The sequence below is a fragment of the Engraulis encrasicolus genome, chromosome 9, assembly GCF_034702125.1.
Source record: "Engraulis encrasicolus isolate BLACKSEA-1 chromosome 9, IST_EnEncr_1.0, whole genome shotgun sequence".
Lineage (NCBI taxonomy): Eukaryota > Metazoa > Chordata > Actinopteri > Clupeiformes > Engraulidae > Engraulis > Engraulis encrasicolus.
Genome location: NC_085865.1, coordinates 29246559 through 29259171, shown reverse-complemented (window position 1 = coordinate 29259171; position 12613 = coordinate 29246559). Strand labels below are relative to the sequence as shown.

The following is a 12613-nucleotide window of genomic DNA, read 5'->3' as shown; positions in this document are numbered from 1 at the left end:
GTGTGTGTGTGCGTGTGCGTGTGCGTCTTTGTGTGTGTGTATGAAAATGTGTATGTGGTTCTACTCTTGATAAGCTGAAGCATTTTCAGTCATTATATGAACCATGTTCTCTCTCTCTCTCTCTCTTTCTCTCTATCTCTCGCTCTCTCTCTCTCTCTCTCTCTATCTCTCGCTCTCTCTCTCTCTCTCTCTCTCTCTCTCTCTCTCTCACACACACACACACACGTGCACAGATGTATCCACCATATTTGTTTCTGTTAGGCTAGCCATCCCCCAAGTCTCAAGCACAACACAGGCTCTGTTGACTCCATACACACTCTCATTCTTTCTCACACACACATGCACACAAAGTCCCATAGTCCCCCCTCACAGACACACAACACACATGCATATACATAGTACTGTCTCAGACGCTCTAGTAACAAACCCCAGACTATCACCACAAGGGCCTACACACACACACACACACACACACACACACACACACACACACACACACACACACACACACACAGCAGAAGCAGTGTTGTCAGTCACGTTACACACAGTCCCCCCTTTCATAGCTGATCTTTTCTGCACTGATACACTCAGGCCATTCACCTACACATGAAAATATTTTCGCTGGGACCGAAATGTTAGCGATCGCTGATTACGCAAGCACTGCGGAGGTGGGAGAGGGAGATCCTCGAAGGGCAAGCACTTGGAAACTTTAAAATGGTAACCATCACCATATCTCGAAATACCAAATCATTAAAAAAAAATAACCACATATGATCTAAACATACACTACTGTGTCTGGGAAAGTTTTTTGTGCGGATATGATGAATTCTGACTGTATGAATTCACAATTACTTATTACTTACCAAGTAAGTAAGCAGGTATGAAGTCCTAAGTAAGTACTTACTTACAGAACGAATGCTGGATATTAAGAAAATGTTGACTATGAAAATCTTGGACTTAGATACACAAAGCAGACTAAAGATCAAATGTGTACAAGATAACACATATAGATAGGCCTACATTGATTTAATGCATGCTATACAATCAGGCTATAGGCGACAACCACTCGTTTCCATAATGCTGGGCTTGTTTGCAATCACCTGGCTGGCCCATTGCTTTATGTTTGCTGAATACGAGTGAGTGGTGATTACGCAAGCCAGAGCGAGGGCAGCCTCGCTGTGGAGGTGCAGGTCTGAAGACCCCCGAGCTGCAAGCGGTTGGAAAATCTATTCTGGAAATCTTGAAGTCACCACCGTATCTCAAAATACTGATGATTAAATAAATAAATATCCACCTACGACCTACAAATACACTTCTGTCTGGGAAAGTTTTTTTTGTGTATATGATGGATTGCAATGTAACTGATACCAACTTACTACTAACTGTTAGGCAGACAGATAGATTTTGAAAGTATCAATAGACTGTATTCTACTTCGTGTACTTTATTCTTCAATGTCACATACAGGGGCGGAGCTATAGGGAGGGTGAACAGGGCACTTGCCCCTGGGCCCAGGGCCCTCCCGTGTTGGTGGTGGGGCCCTATTGTGAGCTTGGCAAGCTGTGTAGGGGGGCCCTATAAGTGTCTTGCCCTGGGCCCTGTGTGCAATTTATCCGCCACTGGTCACATACAGTATAGTCTTATATGTCAAGTCTCAGGTCTGAGAACATACACATCTTCCAAATCAAAGCCAGCGAGGCTTTGGCAGAGCATTTTGAACAAGTCCAGAGACTGGCTTTTATGATCTTGAACGGTTAATTCCCCTTGTGAACCTCAGCAGGAGCCATATTGAGTACCAGATGTCTGTGAATACTACCACATGACACTGTAATACCCTTGTTGTCTTGCCTAGCCTGTAGGGCTAACTATTATCAGACACAAAATTCATTGCAATGGCCTCCACCAATAATAACAAAATACGCTGATGAACCTCAGCAAGGGGGCCATATGAAGGACCACATGTCTGAAACACTCCTTGTCTGGCATGCATGGTCTGGACTAGCCTTACATGCCACTGTAACACGTTGTTTATCAGTTAAAGAGCTCACCGTAATGGCATGCACCAATAAAAACAAATACCTTTTGAAACCCAGCAAAGGGACCATATCAAGTCCCAGATGTAAACACTCCTGACCTAGCCTAGCCTGGTCTGGCCTAGCCTAGTGTGCCATTGTAACATGTTTTTAACTGTTATCAACTACAACTACTCCTGACCTAGCCTAGCGTACCACAGTAATACCCTCGCCTAGACTGGTCCTACACTGTTATTACATCAGCTAAATTGCTCATTGTGATGGCCTCCAATAGCAACAAAATATTACCTCTAGTGAACCTAGCAAAGGGACCATATCAAGTCCCAGATGTACAAGTATGTAATAATTCTGGCTAGCCAAGGCCTGCGTGCCAGTGTAATACTCTTCCCTCCCCTGGCTTGATCCGAAACTCTTATCTACCAATAAAACTCACTGCAATAGCCGTCCCACAACTAACAGGAAAAGAGCCATGGCATGTTGCATGCGAACAGTGATAGATAGCTAAGAAGATGACCGCTGGGGTTTTAAGGCCTCTTTATGCTTCTGTGAATCTCCCGCCGGCTGGACGATGGCATGCGAGCAGGCAGGCAAAAGGGGATTGACACAGCCTCGATAAACTCCCCCTCATCGAGAGTTCTACTGTCTCGTTCAATTCGATGTGATGCTGTTTCTAGGAACTGTTGTGTACTACATCTGGGGTTTAAGATGGCTAAATCCACTTTCAAGTTGAGACTCAGGGATGTGTGTGTGTGTGTGTGTGTGTGTGGGTGAGGGTGACAGGGTAACATGTGATGCTGCAGTGCTGGCCCCATGCCCCGCGTAGGAAGTGTGTGTGCGCTAGTGTGTGTGTGTGTACGTGCTCTCTTTAGCCTTTTCTTCTTAGAACCTGACTTAAGTCTGAGCAGAGCGTGTGCTTGCGTGCATGTGTTTGTGTTTGTGTGTATATGTGTGTGTTTGTGTGCGTGCGTGCATAAGCCTATATTTGTGTGTGGGTGGGTAAGTGGGAGGGTGTGTGTGACAGAATACCGACTGTGGATACTATGGTTTGGATCAATATGACAATTACCGTATTGATTATACTATATGGCTTCACTTATTGCATGCTAAATGACTCATTGCCCAGCTCTCTGGGTATGATTGAGTTTCAGACCCTAATTGCCATCACTTCAGCAAGGTGAAGTTTTTTCGCCGTTTAGCAAAATTCTAAATATTAAAACATTGATTCTTACTCCTATCTGTGTGTGTGTGTGTGTGTGTGTGTGTGTGTGTGTGTGTGTGTGTGTGTGTGTGTGTGTGTGTGTGTGTGTGTGTGTGTGTGTGTGTGTGTGTGTGTGTGTGTGTGTGTGTGTGTGTGTGTGTGCTTCCACCACTATTTGGATCTGTAATGCTGCCCTACTGATGAGATCCAAATAAAAGTATTAAACTGTGTGTGTGTGTGTGTGTGTGTGTGTGTGTGTGTGTGTGTGTGTGTGTGTGTGTGTGTGTGTGTGTGTGTGTGTGTGCGCGCGCATGCATGTGTGTGTGTGTTGCCTGATTGAATGAAAGGCCAGCATGATGTCACTCTAGAAAAAAAGATAAACACACCAAGTGATACACTCCCAATATCAAGTCCCTCTGTAGCCTACTCACATGACAAACTCCAAACAGTGATAATGATGTAATTTCTCATTTTTCCATTTAATCTATTTCAGTGGATAGTAGTTATCATCATTCTGTTGCCATAGTTACCGCTGACCTGTAGTAACATTGGGCAAAGTCGGGGGGGTGCGGGAGGCAGGCATTCGCCACCACGTGCACTGTTGTTGTCATGGCAACCACAGCCTCCCACATTTCGTTGGTAATGATATCTTCATGCATAGTTTGTCTTTTTTTTGGAAACTGGGCTTTGATGTTTTCATCTTTGAAAATTAGTGCTCCATCTCACCCCCAAATCTGCTGCTGCCAACTATCACAGCCGTGGGGTTCATGCCAGTTCTACTCTGGTATACTTGAGAATGGACACGCATGGCCCTGCTGTGGCCTAACGGTAGGGCACTGGGTTACTGCACCGGCGACCCGGGTTTGATTCCGGACTGGTTCATTTGCCGATCCACCCCCCCAGTCACTTCCTGTCGCCTCTCATACTGTCCTATTGAAATGAAGGCAAAAATGCTGCTACAAATATATATATATATACTGTATAAAAAAGAATAGACATGCGTAGGTATGGTTGTGTGTGTCTCTATGTTTCTCACACACACAGAGACACACACACACACACAGCCAACTGATCACAGCTGCCTATGTAAAGGGCAAGCTCTCTGTGGCTGGTTGATGCCAAACGTCTAAGGATGATTCATCTGCTCTGATTGCACATAACTGTGGAAGGGGGGGGGGCAAAGAAAAAGGAAATCTTGCCACCACCGTGATGATACATCGTTGAACCACTAGCATGACAGATCAGTCAATGCCCCAAATCGGCATCTTGGAAACCCAGCCAGTGTCGTTGATATGATATGACACACTGCAATAACCCCTACCCCAGGCAGTTAAGGTTAGGGTTTTGATGTAGCTCATCTCGACAAAGAGAAGCTCATCTCTTTTCAAGAGATATTTTTGGGGCTTTTTGGGCCTTTATAGGACAAGATGTGACAGGAAGCAAGTGGAGAGAGAGAAATGGGAAAGGACCCATGCCGGAATCAAACCCAGGTCGCCGGTGTAGCAGTGCAGTGCCCTTCCGCTTGAGCCACGGCAGAGCCAAAGCAACTCTATTCTCTATCCCCCCCCACACACACCACCCACCCCCCGCGCGCTTCTGAGCTGGTGGGTGCATTTGGCCTGATTAGTCGCTTTATGGCCACCGCGACATCATCTGACTATTGCCGCCACCGCGATACATCTCCCTGACGGATCAGTCAATGTCCGAATCGCTATCTTTTGAAACCCAGCCGTCCCATGCCCCTGATCTGTGGGCACATTTGGCCTCCTGAGTGGCTTTATGGTCGTAACAAGGGCCGCGTGAAGGTTAAGATCGACGTCCTGTCCTGTGCAAATGAAACGCTGAAGAGCTATACTGCCCACAGTATCAGTAGAGGACATCAATGAGACCTCGCCCCACCCCCCACCTCTTACCCTTCTGCTCATTGTCTGTAATGGACTTGAATGGTAATTGCTTTCCTCAAATGTACCCTCTCTTGCTTGTTTTTGCGTCTGTGCAGGGTCTAGCCTGTTACCGAAAAAAAAACCAAGCCACATAATAGTTGTTTACTCATTTTGTTTCACATTTCCTGAAGTGAACTTATTAATGAATGGGAAAAAAAGATATAGACAGTGGGGCAATGTTTGACACCGAGATGGAATTGAGCTATTTTTGTTCCAACTGGTATTTAGAGTAAAAATTATATTAATTTGCATGGGCTTCAGTGGTGACTCACATCCCACAGAGAAGAGAGAAGAGAGATAACACATGACAATCTGCACCGCGTGGTTGTTTCAGGCATTAGAGAGAAGAGGTGGGAGAAGAGGAGGAAGTGGGGCGTTAATATGTCTTGTGTGTCGGTGGGGGCTTACCTGTCTGTTCCTCTCTTCCCATCTCGGAGGCTGCAATAGCCTGAGTTGCGATGAGACTTCATTGCTACCCTGCTGTGGTCACGTATGGGTGTTACACATTTCAATGGTCATCCGGTGAATCCCAACGTTGGCTGCTCACAGGCTAGAAACATGCAGGTCTGGTTTGAAATGACTGGCTGGCTGGCTGACTAGCTGGCTGGCTTGTTTCAGTAAGGCATTTTGGGCGTAAAAAACTGATGGCTATTTTCAGACAGTTACTTCCAAATACCACCGATATTATGATGGGGTGGGCACAATGACTTTTGATTGGAATCATTGCACTCACTCATTCACTCACCCAAACAAGGCCAAGTAATCACAGCAGATGCAGCTTACCCCTTTTTCTATAGGTACCCTTCGCTGGCATAGTCTTAAACCTACACCCAACTGTGTTCTACGTAAACCGATAGTCGTATACCTGCTTTGCATCAAAACGGAACTTGTTTGACGTCATTTTGGAAAAGGCTAATTAGCTCATGTACATTGCCAATGCAGCCGATTCAGGACGACTGGATGAAATCTGTGACACCTTCTTAGCGCAAGGAAGCACTTTTGACACCTGTTTTACTAAGCTGTGGCTTGGTGCTCAAGCTCATTACAGCTGATCTCCTTGAATGTCCCACCATTTCTAGGTTTCTAAACCTACACCTCATACTAGACTTCGCTAGCCTAATAAACTAGATGAACCTGGCTAGTGGCAGAAAATATTTATGTCTGTTGAGTTAGTTTAGTACGATAGTAAACCTGTCTCCCGAAGCCTCATTCAATATTTGTAGCATGAACTGGACTGGTAGGGTGCGTGTTCAAGCCCAAGGTGCCGGACTGTGCAGGATGCACAAGTGTGCTCACTGCACTCAATAAAATTGCATTTATGCCTCACCCGTACAAGGGGACAGTGCAGTAGGATGGTACCATGTTCAGGGTACCTCAGTCATGGAGGAGGATGGGTGAGCGCACTGGTTAATTACTCTGATAACTGTTACACTGGCATATTACCAACCGCATATGTGTGTGAGTGTGGGAGAGTGAGAGAGAGAAGTGAGATCTGGCTTGGGCTGAATGTATGTATGTAGTTATATGGTTAATATATACGGAATGGAATGATGTGTGTAATGTGTATTTTGTATTTATGTATGTATGCTACTTACTCTACCCACCAACCTGGGGGGTTGAGGATCAAACCGGCAACCTTTAGGTCTATTATTGTGACGCCCTAACTGCGTACCCATGACTACCCAACAAACTCTAGGCCACTGGTGGCATTCAAAGGTCATTGCTTGCGTTCTTAACAGGTGGTTAAGTGACAAGGCCAAAAGAATGAGTCATCTGCCCTTAGTGGATATTATTGAGGCTAAGAAATATTATGTGAAGAAAAAGAAATCAATGGCATCATTGGGGTACATTTAAAAGCCAAGCTGCTGAACAAAAACCTTCCTGGCTCTTGACAAATCAGTTGTCAGTTCTGTGGAAATGGTTTGTTCTTATTTGGGTTGTATTGACATGAACCGGATCTAAGGAAGCAAGTACGTGAGAGGTGACCGTGCTTAAGACGAGTTTCGATCCAGAAGCTCTTAAACTGTCAGTGCAGTGTCAGGGAAACAAAAATTGATATCGGGCAATATGGGAAACTGAATCATGATTTTTTGTTGTCATATGTTACTTTGCATTGCAGGCTACATTGCAGTTGTCTACCCCGCAGCAGCAAAAACTCTCTAACGTACTCCTCCATGCTGTCTTGCGTTATTGCTGATGCAAATAAATGCATCTACAAAGACATTATTCTCAGTGATTGCTCAAACTGTAGCGGCACTAGAAATACCATTGTTTTTGACTCAAATGTTCGTAAATGGTCAACTTGGACATTAAACGGGCTTGCTCAGGATCGAGCAAACAAAAAAAAAGAAAACTCATAGGTATGGCATCCCCGAACTCACTTTTTTTAACTGGTCACTTTTCATTTTACACAGGAAATTCCCTTTAATGAGTAATGGGTCATCCTTATTTTGGGACAGACAGCTTACCTATATTTACTTAGCAGTGCTGGTTTTGGACAATGTGGAAAGCTTAGTCATTCACCTATCACCCATCCCTGCTTTGCAATGTACATCTAACGTCAATGTACATCCTGCTGCTTGGCATTCTCCGTTTCTACTTGCAGAATTGTCAATAGTAATGACTTAACGTGGCAGCGTATTTACTGTATTGCTGTGTTCATCCCAGCTAAGCTTGCACAAGAGCAACAGTTAATGTTTTACTGCCATATTTGCACAAGTCACTCCAGTGAAGAGAATCTCACTGCGGTTTACATTGATTAACAAAGTCGAGGAAGCCAAGAAGTGTATTTTTCTTACCTATGCGGACACATATACAAATCCGTACTCACACTTTAAGCACAATTACAGTGTGCGTCACACAAAACTTGACAACGGTTACACATGTACTGTTAGGCCACTCATTAACACCGTCTAAGAAGCCAAGAACTGCATTGTTTACCCATCTTGACACACAGACAAATAGGGCTGGGTATCGCAGCCATGTTCCTGTATCGATTCGATATCGATTCTTAGGGCTTTGAATCGATTAATCACGATTCAATTCGATTCATTCCAAATCGATTCAATCCGTTCCCTTCTTGGTGCCAGGATTTCCCCCAAAATATGCTGTTGCCTATTTTTATATAAAAATGTCAAAGGGCTGTGGCTTGACAGTGTTAACAGATTGCTAATTTGTAAAAAGTAGGCCTAGGCCTAATTGACTAATACCTACTGGCAGTGACGTGCGCTGGGATTTATGGCTGGTGAGGCAACTTTTTCAATATCAGATTTTCAAATAAATAATTGCCAAATAGGCCTACCGACAAGTTCCATATGTCATAGCAGCTTTCTTAACATAAGGTAGGCCTACATATTTTGACATAAGCTTACTGCATTTCCGCAGAGAAAATGCTATTAGATCTCTCTCTCTCACACACACACACACACACACACATACACACACACACACACACACACACACACACACACACAGGATTCAAACAGTGGTCTCAGATAAACCACACATCACCAATGTGGACAGCAGAGCAGAGGAGAGGAGAGGAGAGGAGAGTAGTGGAGAGGAGAGGAGAGGAGAGGAGAGGAGAGAAGGGGAGGGGAGAGGAGAGGAGGAGAGAAGAGGAGAGGGGAGGAGAAGAGAGAGGAGAGGAGATGAGAGGAGAAAGGAGGATGAGTGGAGAGGAGCTCAAGGAGAGGAGAGGAGAGGGAGAGGAGAAGAGAGAAGAGGAGAGGAGATGGGAAAAGAGAGAAGAGGAGAGGAGATGGGAAAAGAGAGGACAGGAGAGGAGATGGGAAAAGAGAGGACAGGAGAGGAGATGGGAAAAGAGAGGAGAGGGGGAGAGGAAAGGAGAGAAGAGAGGAGAGGGGGAGAGGAGAGGAGGGGAGGTGAGGGGAGAGTAGATGTGGGACAAAGGTGTGGCAGGAAGCGAATGTCAACGTAAACAGATATTACACGCTTCGATATAGTCACCAAATATTTTGGGACTGTCATTTCGGTTATGCCTACACCTTGGAATTAAATCAGAGTCTTGTAGTTACACGGGTATATTTGATTTACCTCAACGGTACCCTGTACTCAACTTTACAAACAGTTACCGGGCACATGAGAATCCGGTGCCCATCACAAAAGCTACCACACTGGACAGAATCACGGCGGATTCTCTGTCTCCCCACGGGTCTCACAAACACAGGCTTCACACACATAGGAAATTGGTCTTACCTGAACTCGTGCATCAGGTCCATGCGCCGCTCTTTTCCTTCACTTTGGCGTTGTGCATGCTAACGTTACTTTAGCCGGTGCTGTTCATCCAAAGCCCCAAACGTCGCCCCAAACGTCCAAAGCAATTTGGCATTGAATATGAGTAGCCGCGAGGATTTGTGTTTCGTGAGGCTCCTTAGTCCTTAGTAAATTGTTAAGTCGTAAAATCCCATGCGAATGGTCTTCCACACATTCTCGCCGGTTGCAAACAAGACACAGGGGAAACAACGAATATTTTCTGCAGTGTTGTACCACTCACTTTGAAATGATCGGGTAGTTATTCTGATCGGTCACCTGAGTAGCAAACCCTTCAGCTCTGTCGGTCCTCCATTCTTTATCACATATTTTCCCCTTGGAAATCCAACTTTGAGAATGCTCTTAGTTTCGTTATGAAATCCACTTGTAGCAGTCAAAGTGACCAAGCTAGCCAACAACACCGACTGACTGTATTGTGAACTTCAGATTCGCTATGACGTAACTGTCCAGCAAGACTCAACACCAGAAGGAGTCTGCGGCCAGGCTACTGCTCGCCTCACCATTGTATCTTTCAGTGGGCATTATGCCAAAGCGTCCAGAGTAAAGAAATGATAATCACACGTAGAAAATATTTAAAAAATATCAGGAAATGAGGGCACACCATACATACTTATATTAAGTGTATAAAAACGTTTAATACAATATTACCAGGTTGCATTCACAGAACGAGCAACATGGCGCATGCGCACAAGCTTGTTAACGAGGGATTGCGCAATCCGGGGTGAGGCTAGTTCAGAGTTGCCCCAAATGCAGCGTATTCGGAGCAATTTGACATGAAATGGGCAAATATTACGATTTTGGCCACGGAAATGATTGAAAATGAGTGAAACTGTTTAAATACTGCTCAAATGGTAGTTATGGTGCAGATGCTCGAAAACAATAGCTGTTATTGTTACTATTATTCACATTAACTGCATCTCATCATTCTCATCTGGAGCTGGTGAGGCCGTGCCTCCCCTGCCGTATTGGAGTGCACGTGCCTGCCTACTGGGTATTTTCCATAGACCTAAATTGAACAAAAAGAAAAAGAACTAAAAAAAAAAGATTTTGTGCCCTGTGAATCGATTATGTGAATTTCGATTCTCGATTATTAACTCGATTATTTTACCCAGCCCTACAGACAAATTTACACTCACACACAGTAGTAGTGAATACCTAACGCTCCTAACCTAAGTCACAATGGATTATTCAGCTCAGTACATAGCAACGTACAACAGAGAACAAGCAGTGCATTGTTTACCTACAGTACTGTATACTGACACATACAAATCCACACTGACACTCAAACATGAATACATATCACAACAAAAGAACAACAATGGTTGCACATGGAGTGGGGTACTTCTGAAGCCAAGAAGTACTTTGTAACAGTGTTTACCCACATAAAAAATAACAAAATCACTTCCCACACACACACATAAATACTGTGCACATGTCACATTGTGTTATTACACTCCAGTCAGTACGCAGCAGTGTATGTATATGCTGGGTTGTCGTTCTGGGTGGTAAAGTGTGACTGAGTTACCAGGGCCCTGTGTATTTAGGGGGCCCACACACAGTCTGATTTATGAAGATATATGGCTTAGGGGGGTCCATTGAAGCTGATTGTACATAGGGCCCAAAAATTTCAGCTACGCCCCTGCGTATATGCAGGGCTGCCGACAGCTTTTGCTGCGCCCCGGACAAAGTCATCCGAAAGGACCCCCTACCCGATACATACAATGTAATGGGGGACCTATTTCTGGGCCCCTATCTCCCTGGGCCCAGGACAACATACCCCTTTGTCCCTCCCTGTCGACGGGCCAGCGTATCTGGCAACATCACAGCGCAGCAACAGCAGGCAGTGGGAGCAGCCAGCTGCAACTCGGTGACCTGCTGGAGAGAGGAAAAGGGATCCTGTTTTTCCTCCTCTCCTCTCCTGCACGTTTTGCTTTGCTCTGCTCTGATCAAATGCTAAAATGGATTAATCAGCATCACATGTACGCCTGTGTGTGAGCTCATGCTGTTGTGTTTGTATTCTGTGTGTGTGTGTGTGTGTGTGTGTGTGTGTGTGTGTGTGTGTGTGTGTGTGTGTGTGTGTGTGTGTGTGTGTGTGTGTGTGTGTGTGTGTGTGTGAGCTCATGTTTTTGTGTTTGTCTGTGTGTGCGTGTGTGTGTGTGAGACTGTCTACAGCTCTATGTGTGGTTATGTTTAACGAGATTAGTGTGTGTGCGTACGTGCAAGTGTGTGGGTGCGGGTGTGTGTGTGGGCATGGTTGTGTATTATGTGTGCACACAGATGTGCATGTGTGTGCGAGTGTCTGTGTGTGTGTGCGCGTGTGTGCGCGCATGTGCTCGTCATATCTCCGTTTCTGTCTCTCTCTGTCTGTCTGTCTCTCTCTCTCTCCCTCTCTCTCTCTCTCTCTCTCTCTCTCTCTCTCTCTCTGTGTGTGTGTGCGTGCGTGTGTGTGTTAGTGTTTTGTGCTCGTCATCTCTCTGTTTTTGTCTATCTGTCTCTCTCTCTCCCTCTCTCTCTGTCTCTCGCTCTGCGCGTGTGTGTGTGTGTGTGTGTGTGTGTGTGTGTGTGTGTGTGTGTGTGTGTGTGTGTGTGTGTGTGTTAGTGTTGTGTGAGTGTGCGCAGTGGGGAGGGCTCTAGTGAAGTTCAGTGGGGATTTCCCAGATCAGTGCTGTCCAGATGTAAATTTTAAAGCCTCCCCTTCAGCTTTACTCTCTCTCTCTCATGTGCTTTTTATCTCTCAGTCTCTCTCTCTCTCTCTCTCTCTCTCTCTCTCTCTCTCTCTCTCTCTCTCTCTCTCTCTCTCTCTCTCTCTCTCCCCTGTTTTGGTTGGCTCTCTTCTGTATCTCTGTATCTCTATTAAATCTCTATCTCTCAAATCTGTCTCGCTGTTTCTCTGTCACACACATGCAGCGAGAGAGAGAGAGAGATACAAAGTGTGTGTGTGTGTGCGTGTGCGTGTGTGTGTGTGTGTGTGTGTGCGCGTGCATGTGTGTGTGTGTGTGTGTGTGAGAGAGAGAGGGATGTGGAGAGAGAGACAGGAAGTCAGAAAGATAGACAAAGGCAATCCATGTATGAACCTACTTCACCTCCCGTTGGCATGAGCTCTCAAAGAATCACTGACTCACACTCAAACAAACCTACATGTATATCT

The 12613-nt window shown here is 45.3% G+C and overlaps 1 protein-coding gene across 1 annotated transcript in view; it reads left to right on the top strand.

Annotated features, from left to right (window-relative positions):
• The window catches only part of LOC134455668 (matrix metalloproteinase-16-like), a 48889-nt gene that overhangs the window by 3115 nt on the left and 33161 nt on the right, over positions 1-12613 (top strand). The gene's annotated exons all lie outside the window — the stretch shown is intronic.